Here is a 14,224-nt window from a genome sequence, read left to right on the forward strand (position 1 = left end):
GCATTGTCTACGATTAGCAAAATCCTGAAAGGTACGCCTTCTTCCAAGCAGTTCTTTTCCATTTCACCGGCCTAGCAATCGAGAAGGGCATCCTAAAACAGCGTTTGTGTCATCTAAGATATTTTATTGCTCCTGTAATAAACCGGTAAAGTGTGTTAGTTAATGTTCTTGAAAGCCCTTTGGTGTTCACTAAACCAAATAAGAAACAGCTTTAACTTGTAGCCAGCAACATTGCCTCCTAACAACACTGTCTTTAAAAGCCTTAAAACCTGGCATTCACTTGGCCTCCTCATGGATGAAGATCCTTTCAGGCGTTTGCTTACAGAATAAGGAGTTTTCGTCCATATTAAAAATTTGTTGGGGAAAATAACCTCTCTCTACGATTAGTTCATCTAAGGTTTCAACAAATTCTTCAGCACTTGCAGACTCACCACTCACTTTCACATTAATGCGATGAAAAACGTTGTTTGAAGCACTTGAACCTCACAGAGCTGGCACTAAACTCAATATCGTAGACTGGTCCTGCTTTATCTTTAAACACCTCGAACAAGCTTCGTGCCTTAGCAGTAATTGTCAAGGTGCTGAGAGGGACTCGCTTTTGTGTTGGGTCCTCACTCCATGTCATTAGCAAGTTTTCCTTATCCCTCTCACATTTACGTTAGTCTTGTAGTTTTCAGTGGAGCTGATCCTTTAACCGCTTTTTTTTCTTTGTTTTTGAGGGTCGTCGTGATTGTCGAGGGCGGTATTCCTAAATCACAAGCCACAGCGTTCACTGTTTTTCCACCATCATGTTGTTTAATAACCTTTTGTTTCACTTCCAAATCGACACTTCTCCTTTCCTTCCTGCTGCTGCTATTACTAGCACAGGTTTTGTTGCGATTGGAAGCCATGATGCACTACACGGTAATATTTTTGAAAGAAAATTAAACAGAGAGATAACGCTACAATACTGAAGAGACATGTGATACACACAAATACTGCTGCCTATGAATCAAAGCATACATTTTATTTACAAGTGGGGAAAGTTCACATTAAAATAACAATAAAAAGTACAGTAGATACACAAGGCCAAACATTTTGGCAGTTTCCGCAAAACAGGACGTCAAGCGCTGAAGAGCTGGCTCTGAATGGGCAACTAAAGCGGCATCGGCTGCAAAGAGTAGTTCACGGAAGAGTTGCCCTTGTGTCTTGGTGTGAGCTTGCAGGCGCCTCAGATTGAAGAGACTGCCATCCGTGCGCTACCGGATGTAAACAGTGTCTTCATTGTTGGGGTCTTTCATGGCTTGGTTCAGCATCATGCTGAAGAAGATTGAAAAGAGGGTTGGTGCGAGAATGCAGCCTTGCTTCACGCCATTGTTAATGGAGAAGGGTTCAGAGAGCCCAAATGTTTGGCCTGGAAGTCAGCCTGAAGAAAACTGAGGTCCTCCATCAGCCAGCTCCCCACCATGACTACAAGCCCCCCCACATCTCCATCGGGCACACAAAACTCAAAACGGTCAACCAGTTTACCTATCTCGGCTGCACCATTTCATCGGATGCAAGGATCAACAACGAGATAGACAACAGACTCGCCAAGGCAAATAGCGCCTTTGGAAGACTACACAAAAGAGTCTGGAAAAACAACCAACTGAAAAACCTCACAAAGATTAGCAAATACAGATCCGTTGTCATACCCACGCTCCTGTTTGGCTCCGAATCATGGGTCCTCGACCGGCACCACCTACGGCTCTTAGAACGCTTCCACCAGCGTTGTCTCCGCTCCATCCTCAACATTCATTGGAGCGACTTCATCTCCAACATCAAAGTACTCGAGATGGCAGAGGCCGACAGCATCGAATCCACGCTGCTGAAGATCCAACTGCGCTGGGTAGGTCAGGTCTCCAGAATGGAGGGCCATCGCCTTCCCAAGATCATGTTATATGGCGAGCTCTCCACTGGCCACCGAGACAGAGGTGCACCAAGTAAGAGGTACAAGGACTGCCTAAAGAAATCTCTTGGTGTCTGCCACATTGACCACCACCAGTGGGCTGATATCACCTCCAACCATGCATCTTGGTGCCTCACAGTTCGGCAGGCAGCAACCTCCTTTGAAGAAGACCGCAGAGCCCACCTCACTGACAAAAGATAAAGGAGGAAAAACCCAACACCCAACCCCAACACACCAATTTTCCCTTGCAACCGCTGCAACCGTGTCTGCCTGTCCCGCATCGGACTTGTCAGCCACAAACGAGCCTGCAGCAGACGTGGACATTACTCCTCCATAAATCTTCGTCCGCGAAGCCAAGCCAAAGAAAAAAAGATACATAAGCCAGTAACATAGGTGTTTATAGGCAAATATATTATAGGTTATATATGTACTGTACATTATACGCCTGGCAGCGCAATCACTTTGTATACAAGAGACACGTGATGCACGTGTTGCGTGTGGGAAGCTGTTGTATTCACTACGTCCAGTTGTGTCCGCTAGATCCCGTTCTATTATCGAGATTTCTGAACTCAGCCGTTGCCCGAACGGAGGTTATGCAGTGCATGACTGTAGATGAAACTGTCAATTAGTTGCTTTCAAAAATTTAAAGGACCACCTTGAGTAACTGGCAAGAAATGTAACTTTCATGGATATTTCCAAGGAAGAAAAATCATCAATGAAAACTTTATCCATTGTTCCAGCTTGTTCAACTTATTGTCAGAAGATGGCAGTATTTGTTTTTTTTTAAGAACATTACCAACAATTACAATACTTACGTCCAAAATTACTGTGAAAGTGGGAGCATAGGTCTACTTCATGGGTATTTTGGAAAGAGTTCTAAAGGGTAGGAGCAGTGGTGGGTTAACCTCCACCTGGGTCCTGAGGTTGAGCTTTAGTAAGGCTCTCCCTAACCTTCCTCCCCCCCCACCCTTCATTGAATAGAATATGATGTTAAGTTATGTTAAAAAAACATATTAGCGGTCTCCAAAGTGACTCCTGGGGGGGGGGGAGGGGTCGATAAACACCAGGGGGTCGATTGAACTTTTGGGGGTGAAAGAATTATAGAGCCCGAGGTCCCCACCCCTGCCCGGCCTCCTCCCTTCTTGGCCCCTAGGCTTAAGTCTACTCAGCCTAATGGTTAATCCGCCTCTGAGTAGGAGAAGGGTATAGTGTGAAGGGGCAATGTGTTACCCTGTGTATTTTATGTGCTGGCTTGCCAAGTAAAGTTAGCTTGGTAGGATTTAACTTTTATTTTGATATCTGTGTTTGCATATTTATATTTTAGTGAATTTTATTGATCACAAAATTGTAAAACTTTGCACAATTAATGGAATAAATAGGGTTTTGCAATGACCAAATTTCTTTAGACAAATCCTAGATGTATTTTAAATCCAATAAATGTGTTTTCTTAAATTTGAAAGGTCCTGAAATACTCTTGTAACAAATTCCACCATTTATTGTGTGATATAAGAATATTAAATGCACTTAAACCTTTTCCATTTTTGCAGAGTTGCAATTCATTTGAAAATATTTGTCAGTAGTATTTCTCTATCTTGGTTATAAGATAAATTGGGCTGGTTAGGCGAGCTCCTCTGAGTGGTTCCCATTCCTAAGTAAGTCAGTCCCAGACATATACGGGTTTGATGACTGGACTGAGTGATAGAAGCCACAACATCTCTTAAACTCAGATTATCAGCCCCTTTCACACTGGCGAACCAGTAGATTGGCCGTTCAGTGAATCGGTTAAGGAAGCTTTTCACTTTTCACATTGGTTCTCTGTGCCCTTTCACACTCATCATACGGCATTCCCAGGGACAGGGGATTCTATTCTCCACTGGTGGCGCCTGAGTGACGCATCGAGCGACAGTGGGCCTGCCCTAAATCCTGGTCAATGTATTATGATCTTGTATTTAAACAAAATTAATCATGACTAATTATAACATAATTAAGCATTATATACAGCACAGTATGATCCCTATGTTGTTGTGTCGACCTATGTAAACCTTTATAAATTTATATAAGACTGTGGGAAAATGGTATAAAGCACATTGGTACAATTTATAAACACCGTGGGAAAGTCCTAGTGCCATCCGTGCACAATTTAATAAAGACCTTGAGAAAGAGCTATGGCGGACCTGCCCTCCCAGAATTCCATGCGGCAGAGAAAGGGCTGGATGCATGGAGCACCCATGGAGGGGTTTCTCTATGGAATTCTGAGAGGTCAGATCCACCATATCGCGCTCTCTCTCTCTCTCTCTCTCTCTCTCTCTCTCTCTCTCTCTCTCTCTCTCTCTCTCTCTCTCTCCTGCTGCACTTTTCCCATGGTCCTTCAGAAATTTATAAAGGATTATATAGGTCAGCAAAATTTAGACCTTTTTAATCTTTTGTTTCCTTCACGTTCCTGCACTCACCACATTCCTGTCCCAGGATACATAGTATCCCTATCATGTTGGGCTAATCAGCACACAGGTATCAATCATACACCAGCGACGATACTACCTACCGATGTAGTATCATCTGCAGCATCTGATGAGGCCTGCATACCGATTAAAGAGCTTTCATATTGGACTCTTAATGTGTTGATTGACCATCAATTACTAGGATAAGGTGCCAGTGTGAAAGGGGATTTCTCTCTGATCCTCTGCTCGTTGGGTCTGGCATTGGCCTGGAGCCCCATCCATTTCAATGGGGAATTCTGGCCTTAAGAGTTTGGAAGATTATCTACATTTTTAAAGGTTTTTAAATTCCATTTGGCATTTTTGCTGCCTGCAAGTATTTAAATGTGTTCTTAGTTAACAATATTATTAATTTAAAAAATTTTTTTTAACATTTTTTGAAGCAGGGGAGGGAAGTGGCAGGCCAGATATGACATGATCTGATCTATGATTCTCATGTAGTTTATGATGCACCATTTTCACAGAATGTCATAGGTAGAAGCTCCAAAGTCTGGGCTTGGAATAGGGATTACTTAAAGTGATATGTGAGGAGAAAGAGAAAGAATGAGAACCATTGCTTTAACTGTTCCCCTTTCTACAGATGCTTCCAGATCGGTAGTGTTGCCAGCATTTTCTCCATTAGTTACAGACGACAGTGTATTTACCCAATGGTTAGTAACTTGCCTAACCACAATTGCACTGCATCTTATTTTTTAGTTTTCCCATTTAAGGAAGTGGAGACATTAATATGTTGGTACATATTCCCATCTATAATTATCTCATCAATCATGCCTATTGGCCAGTTGTAACTGTGGCCCCTCCCCACAGACTTCTGTATGAAGGCGGCTGTTCCACAGACCCCTCCTCAATGCAGGACAGCCGAACATGGACCTCCTCCCATACCAGACCATACAGAATCCTTAGTAATGTTTTTTTGTACTAATGTTATTTGTAAATCATAATTCCCATATATTACTGAATGTAATGGCAAAAGTAGTGAAATAAACAATTAGAAAAATTAAAATTACACCTTTAAAATACAATATCATATGCACAGCCTAAATGTATTTACTTTTACATAGTTTCATGTGGTTAAAGTGAAAATTCGGTAAGAAAACAATAAAAATTTGTGTTGATATTAACGTTGCTTAAATGTAATATTTCGTAGATTATATGAATACTAACAACAACATTGTTTTGTAAAATCTTTACAACATTATTAGTAACTGAGTGGAAGACTTTTTTGATTTTTCTCCTTCTTTTCGTTAATTACTACTTAATTCTCAAAAATGTTATTGCTGTCAGTTTACAAATACTAATGACCACAATATTGTAGCTAAAACACCAGAAAAGTTAACAGAAGCAGCGACTATAAAAACACCATCAGCAACAAAAACAACAGCGCATGCTTGTCGCGCGTGCAGACGAAACCATGTGATTCGAAGTATCATCGTAATTGGCTAATAACAACAGTTCTGACCGGAGCTCATTGGAAGGTTCACAAAGCAAATTAGCATTGAGTTTTAGCCTTGTAGTATATTGATACATGTAAGCTCTGACGGCGTCACCCAGTGCGGTCCACACCCCCCCCCCCCCCACCAACCCCCCACACTGCCATAGTGAGTCTGAGGAAAAAAAACATTTGAGGGTGTTTAGGATTTGGAAGTCATTGCCTGTGGGGGGTACACATAAGAGGGATAATTTCACAGGACTATGAAGAATGAAGTGATCTATTGGAAATGGTAAGATTGAAACAAGGAAATGGGTTGATCTCACAGGGCCAAGAGACCTCCTTCTGCTCCATAGCAATTCTATAATTTTACTCTATGATTTTATGTATAACAAGGAAAGATCTATTTGCTTTTATACAGCAGCCATTCACGAATGCTGATGGAACATATTTAACTGGAGAATAAATGTCTCCAACATTACAATGGAGTCTACACTTGAGGTGCAAAAGTATTTGTTTCCTTTAGAATATAGTGAAATGTTTTAAAAAATTATGAATTTTATAAATTACCTGGATGAAGAGGTAAGTTTGCATATAACATGAAGGTTGGAGGAGTTGTGGATGGAGCTGAAGGTTATTAAAGTTTGCAAGAGGATGAAGAGTTGGGCAGAAAAGTGGCAGATGGATTTCAATCCGGATAAGTGTGAGATGATGCATTTTGGAAGGACTAACCACAAGGCATAGTACAGGGTTAATGGTTAGTTACTTAAGAGTGTGGATGAACAGAGGGACTTTGGGGTGCAAATCCAAACATCCCTCAAGGTCGCAGCACAGGTTGATGGGATAGTTAAGAAGGTCAATGGGATGTTGGGATTCATTAATGGGGGATTGCTTTCAGGAGTAGGCCATGTTACAACTCTACAAATCTTTGGTAAGACCACAATTAGAGTTTTGTGTTCAGTTCTGGTCACCTCATTATAGGAAGGATGTGGAAGCCAGGGAGAGGGTGCAAAGGAGATTTATCAGGATGATACCTGAATTGGGAGACAAGTTTTATGAGGCAAGGTTAGCAGAGCTGGGACTTTTCACTGTGGAGCGTAGAAGGATGAGAAGAGACATGATAGAGGTCTACAAGATTATGAGAGGCTTAGATAGGGTGCACAGCCAGTGCCTGTTTCCCAGGGCAGGATCAGCAAACACCAGGGGACATGTGTACAAAGTTAAGGGAGGGAAATTTAGAGGAGACATCAGGGGCAAGTTTTTTTTTATATACACGGAGTTGTGGGTGACTAGAATGCCTTGCTGGTGGTGGAAGCTGTAACACTGGGGGCATTTAATAGACTGATATATGGATGAAATAAAAATAGAGGGTTATGGGTTAGGGAGAGTTTACTACATTTTTTTTATTTTATAGGAAGGGATGTACTGGCTGGCACAACACTGAAGGCCGAAGGGTCTGTACTGTGCTATATTGTTCTATGATTCTGTATTACCATTATTTCCAGTCAGCAAATATTGCTATAATCACATTTTTGAATCAATAAAATCTTTCTGAAGAAGGTATTTTACAATGTAATTGGGTAAGGAATCCCAGGAATGCAGACACAAGAATGATCAAGGAACAGGGATACATTTCCTCGTCAGGTGGATGTAGGACTTAATGAATGATTTACCCATGTGCTTGCTGCCCTGGCCCTTCATCATAGTTGAGGTTACATAGGAACATAGGAAGTAGGAACAGGAGTAGGCCAAAAATGGCCCATCGAGCCTACTCCGCCATTCAATACGATCATGGCTGATCTAATTTATGACCTAACTCCACCTACCTGCTGTCTCCCCATATCCCCTAATTCCTCTATCATGTAAAAATTTATCTAAGCGAATTTTAAATATGTTTAATGAGGCAGCCTCAACCACTTCCCTGGTTAGAGAATTCCAAGCATTCACTACTCTCTGGGAAAAACTATTTTTCCTCATCTCTGTCCTAAATCTACTCCCCCGAATCTTGAGACTGTGTCCTCTCATTTTAGTTTCCCCGGCCAGCTCAAAAAACCTTCCTACATCTATCCTATCCATACCCTTCATAATCCTATATATTTCTATAAGATCTCCTCTCATTCTTCTGAACTCGAGCGAATACAATCCTAGACGATTTAATCTTTCATCATAAGTCAACCCCTTCATCCCAGGGATCAACCTAGTAAACCTCCTCTGGACTGTCTCCAAAGCCAGTATATCCTTCCTCAAATATGGAGACCAGAACTGGACACAGTACTCCAGGTGCGGTCTCACCAGTACCTTATACAGTTGCAACATTACCTCCCTACTCCTGAATTCAATTCCTCTAGCGATGAAGGCCAACATTCCATGTGCCTTCTGAATAACCTGCTGCACCTGCAACCTAACTTTTTGCAATTCTTGCACAAGCACTCCCAAGTCCCTCTTACACCACATTTTGTCCCCTCCTCCAAGTCATCAATGTAAATGATGAACAGTTGTGGGCCTAACACTGACCCCTGTGGCACCCCACTTACCACTCTCTGCCAACCTGAAAAACTCCCGACTCTCTGCCTCCTGTCAGACAACCAATTTTCAATCCAGGCCAATAGACTTCCCCGGACTCCACTTTCCTGTAACTTACTGAGAAGTCTCTTGTGCGGCACCTTATCAAACGCTTTCTTGAAATCCAAATATATAACATCAATCTGTTCCCCTCTATCCACCGCACCCATTATATCCTCAAAGAATCCTAACAAGTTTGTCAAACAAGATCTTTCCTTTCTAAAACCATGCTGCATCTGCCTGATTGAACCCTTACATTCCAAAAGTTTCACTATTTCATCTTTAATGACGGCTTCAAGTATTTTTCCAACCACAGACATCAAGCTAATTGGCCGATAATTTCCAGTCTTCTGTCTACATCCCTTCTTAAAAAGTGGCATGACATTTGCTGTCTTCCAGTCTGCCGGGACCTGCCCAGAATCCAAGGAATTTTGGTCTATGACCTATAACTTCTGCCATTTCCTTCAGAACCCTTGGATGCATATCATCAGGACCAGGTGATTTGTCTGGCTTTAGTCCCATTGAGTGATTGGTGATTGCTGCCAGAGTATCTGATGATTAGTTCCAATTTGTGAATGGGATATGAGAAATAGGGTAATAAAACTTATAGATTCAAATTGAACAAATTCCAATGTTCCATTAGAGGAGGCAAAAATAGATAATCCTAACCCTAGGGGGCCACAAAGTTAGCACAATGCTCTTATAGTGCCAGCGACCAGAGTTTAAATCCAACGCTGTCTGTAAGAGTTTGTCCCTGTGACCTGCATGGGTTTCCCCCGGGAGCTTCAGTTTCTTCCCACCTTCCAAAACATACGGGGTTGTAGGTTAATTGGGAAGCAAGGGTATAAATGGCTGGAACTGGCTTCTACCATGTAGGACATAACATTTTTAAAATGTAAGTATATTTCTGACTGTAGAATTTTTACATTTCCTTCAGCAGTTTAATTCATGAGTTCGTAAATTCTATGGGTTGTCAGGCATTTCAGTCCATAATTAATTGTCCTGGCTCTGGAATAGCTGATTTTTTCTTTCCCCTTAGGAATCAATTTGAGACAAAACACTTAAACGGCTTGAGATAGGAACAAAACACATTCAGATTTTATGTTGCACATATTAGTCATCGTGCTGAAGTTTTTTTTTACTGTTTTAACATCCCACACACCAAGCAAAATGCTGCAGCCTCTATTTTACCACTTAATTAAAATATTAAACATGGTTGCAATGATTAACTGATTGCAGATGTCAGATAAAACTGAGAATTCAACACAAGCAAAGAGAAAAATACTGATCTGTAGGACAGTTGAAGCTTGGTTGAGCATGTTGCAGAGAGTATGCTTTTTAACATCCCACACACCAAGCAAAATGCTGCAGCCTCTATTTTACCACTTAATTAAAATATTAAACATGGTTGCAATGATTAACTGATTGCAGATGTCAGATAAAACTGAGAATTCAACACAAGCAAAGAGAAAAATACTGATCTGTAGGACAGTTGAAGCTTGGTTGAGCATGTTGCAGAGAGTATGCTTTTTTCAGGAAGGCAATGGATGAAGTAAGATAACGCTGACTCATACAGACAGACAAAGCTCGGTCTTATTAATGTATTCTGTGCATTAGGATGGCATTTAGGCTTACGTACTGCACAGAAGTACAGCTTGAAGCCACAGTGAGAAAACAAGGAGGCAGAATGGCTGCATTGTTTATTTATCTCACACTTATTCTCAGAGTACAGCACATCCTCCATCACTTCCCTTTGATCATTGCTATCTGTGACCATTCAGCAGTCTCTACTGGGGACAAAGTAGCTAATGTGTGCCTGGTGCTCAAACAGAATGCTTAAGCCTTGAATACTCAAAGAGTGCTTTCTATCGGCATTTAGTAAGGAAGAGAATTCTGACAAACTATTCCAACGAAAGAGTAGAGGTGGTAAAGATACGGAATGGTTTGAAAATTGATCAGCTTAAGGTGGATACACTACATTACAATGAACGCCTTGCACCCAAGTTGCTAAGGAATGCTGAGGGTGTCTTAAACTTTCTCAAATACAGGGGAGGTGGTGGAAGATTAAAAACTGAATTCATTGTTTGAAATTTTGAGACACACCTTATCATCCTAATTGGCATTCTTCTTCATGTATTCAATTCAGTCCCTGCTTATCCAAGGCTTAGGTTTCTACTGATATTGTCTGCTACTTCCCTATCTTCTATTAGCCTGTGGTGATTCCCAATGTCCTTGTCAATTGTTGCTAGCCATCTGTTTCCGTAACTATCTATCCTTCTCTTTGTATCCCCAGGTGGTTCACACCTTTCTTTCCACTCACATACCACCTTAAGTAATCTCTTACTAAGCACAAAGCACTTATGGCATCCTATGCCACAGGTACTCTATAGTTAGTAAGGAATTACTTATTCACATTTGTCCCCAGTAGGGACTGCTGAATGTTCACTGGTAACATTGATCAAAGTTAAAGGATTGAGGATGTGCAGTACTTTGAAAATTGCAGAGAATAAATGTGAGTATGTAATCTGACCTTAATACTTGGTTCTGCTTTTACCTACAACTTCAGTTGTTGCATCTCATAAGTTTCCATGACTGAAAAAGTCTCTACAATCCAAAATGAAGCAAATTCCATTGGGCTTACCTGATTTCCTGAGCTAAATGTCCCCTGTTCCATCCTACTGAGTGTTTCACTTTGTATTATGTATGCTGTTAACATAGCCTAGGTTGGTAACTGCTGGGTTTTGTTTGAGTGTAGTCCAGCGTTTTCAGTAAGGTAATAATCTGTTGTTGATACATTCATATATAATACATATTCTGTACATAGATACGTATTGCTATGTATGCGTATGTTCACAAACACAAAGTTCATATTACACATATATCATGAAACTAGTTAATTTATGATTATTATAATATATGATTTTAAATAAAATTTGCTATATTCCAATATGAGAGGCATATTTTAAAAAAATATAATAATTTGAATAAGGGACTTGGATGTTAAGAGAACATAGAAGACCACAGCACAGTAGAGGCCCTTCAGCCCACAATGTTATGCTGACCTATATATTCCTACCCAAAAAAATGAAATCCTTCTTCCTATTTTCTTCCATGTGCCTGTCTAAGAGTCTCATAAATGCCCCTAATGTTTCAGCCTCCACCACCATCCCTGGCAAGGCATTCCAGACTCTCTGTGTTTAAAAAAAAAACTTACCCCTGATGTTTCCCCTAAACTTTCCTCCCTTCACTTTGTACATATGTCCTCTGCCATTTTCTATTCCTGCCCTGGGAAACAGGCCTGGCTAGCCTCCTGATCTGCGCCTCTCATAATCTTGTAGACCCCTAACAAGTCTCCTCTCAAATTTCTTTGCTCCATAAAGAAAAGTCCCAGTTCTGCTAACCTCACCTCAGAAGACTTATTTTCCAATCCAGTCAACATCCTCTCCATAGCTTCCACATCCTTTCTATAATGAGGTGACCAGAACTGAACACAATACTCTAAGTCTGGTCTTACCAGAGATTTGTAGAGTTGCAACATGACCTCAATCCCCCTATTAATAAAGCCCAACATCCCATAGGCCTTCTTAACTGTCCTAATTAAAAAGAACTGATTAAAACTTCAACCACAAAGTAAAAACCACAAAGGACCAAGGCTCACATTCCAATGGGTGTTATCATTTTTTTAGGTGCTAGAATTAAGGTTATTCCAAATAAGGCATGCAAAGCAGCATAAAGTAAATAGTCACATATGAAAGATACTTGAAAAAAAATCTATACATATTTAATGGCCATGAGAATCATAACTCATGAAAGATCATCTCATACAAATGTATTGATGGAACTTTCCAAAGTGAGACGACGTCTTGTCAGATTCACATTTATTTTTGTGTATTTCAAAGTCAAATGTGTTCACCTTTCAAATTTTTGCTTCTTCACCAATATTTAAGTGGTCGTTTAGAAAATCTTAAAGTGTCTGAAAGTTTTCTTAGTTTAGATCTTAAAATAGCACCGGGCAATTCTCATGAATGTAGCAAATTATTTATTTAATTATCATTCCAAGTTTTGTACAGATCAGTTGTCCATTTTCCTTTAAGACTAATTTGTTGAATGCTAATCAAAAATCCATTGGATAATTATCAACTCCATCTATTAATTTTATCACCATCTTTACCCTTTCTTCAGTTATGAGAATTTTCTCTGAAAAATTATTGGCACTTTACAAATCTACTTCACATCAGCATTTATGCTGCAGTTGTGTTATTTTAAAGGGATTGAATTAATTCTCCTGCCAAAACAAATCTTGATAATATTATCTATTAATCTGCTTCAAAATCTATAAATTAGTAGTAGATCTATAGCAGTGATTCTCAACCTTTCCCTTTCCACTCACATACCACTTAAAGTAATCCCTATGCTATAGGTGCTCTGTGATCAGTAAGGGATTGCTTAAGGTGGTATGTGGGTGGAAAGAAAATGTTTGAAAACCACTGTTTTAATCGTACCTAATTGACTCGTTATGTGCACGGTTTCACAACTCCAAAGGAAATGGGCCAATGACAATTTTTCTCAAGCAAAATATTTCAGTTAAAATTGAGTCTAGAGCAGTGATTCTCAACCTTCCCTTCCCACTCACCTTAAGCAATCCCTTACTAATCACAGAGCATTTATGGCATAGGGATTTCTTAAAGTGGTATGTGAGAGAAAAGAAAAAGGTTGAGAACCACTGATCTGCAACTTACTTAACAGCCTGTAGAATAATAAAGGAATAATTCAGGGAATTGGATGCAGAAATCATACTATGTCAGAATCTTTCGACCTTCATTAAAAAAAATCAAGATATAGCCTCATCTATTTGATTCCAACATGTAATGTTCACAGTTATTGGCTGATGGTACAAACACAAGTTATTTAGTGCTTATTTATTGGTTAATGGGTGTTATCATTCTTTTAGGTGTTCGAATTAATGTTATTCCAAATAAGGCACGCAAAGCAGCATAAAGTAAATGTGAAAGATACGAAAAAAATCTATCCATGTTTATTGGCATGAGAAGAAGAATCAGTAGTACATATATCTCATACCTCATTAAAAACCATCTCATACAAATGTATTGGTGGAACTATGTCAGTTTCGTCGATCAAAATAAATTGACTGAAATGAATGACAAGACTAAGAATATGGCAAGCTTCTATTTTATCAATTTTTCTACATTAACTTCATTCCCCAGGCACTCCAAAGGCATTAGAACATTTCCGGCTGACAATTGTGCTGTGCAAAATGAAGCAGTTCTTCCAGTCAAAGAGGGAATGACGCAGAATGTCAGTGAGTCACCAATTCCCCTGGGAAGAGACATTTCCTCAGCTTTATTCATTCTCGATAGACCTGCATCATGCTTCGCTGTAAACTGTTAGCTGAGCACACCAGACGGATCAAGCCTACAAGATGTCAGCCAGAATGCTTATTACTTCTGCTCTTCTGTGGTTTTTAGTTGAACCTTAGCTGTTGTCAACAGAAGGCTTCAGCAAGGAATAAATACAAATCTTACTTGCAGTTCAAAGGATGAAAACATTGTCACATTCTTTTTTCTATATACCAGTCTGTAATTTCTAGAGGGCAGAATCCAAATATATAAAGAAAGGATATTGCAAAGACAGAGAACTGTAAAACATCCAAACCACAGTGACTCTTTCAATTGGTTTTTAGTAAATGTATGTTGAAAATTCCATCTCACATGGTAATTTGAGGACATATTTTTAATAGTCCATTCAGAAAAATTGTGACATCTCAGTAATGTCCTGGTAGGCATCACAGTA

The 14,224-nt window shown here is 40.0% G+C and overlaps 1 long non-coding RNA gene across 1 annotated transcript in view; it reads left to right on the top strand.

The window, feature by feature from the left end:
* LOC138759354 (uncharacterized) overlaps positions 1 to 13,965 on the top strand; it is a 34,509-nt gene extending 20,544 nt beyond the window's left edge. The window contains exon 4 of the long non-coding RNA XR_011354802.1: positions 13,639 to 13,965. This is a non-coding gene — a long non-coding RNA (uncharacterized lncRNA). The remainder of the gene's footprint in view (positions 1 to 13,638) is intronic.
* The last annotated feature ends 259 nt before the right edge of the window (positions 13,966 to 14,224 follow it).

This window comes from Narcine bancroftii, chromosome 3 (assembly GCF_036971445.1).
Source record: "Narcine bancroftii isolate sNarBan1 chromosome 3, sNarBan1.hap1, whole genome shotgun sequence".
In the NCBI taxonomy this organism is placed as follows: domain Eukaryota; kingdom Metazoa; phylum Chordata; class Chondrichthyes; order Torpediniformes; family Narcinidae; genus Narcine; species Narcine bancroftii.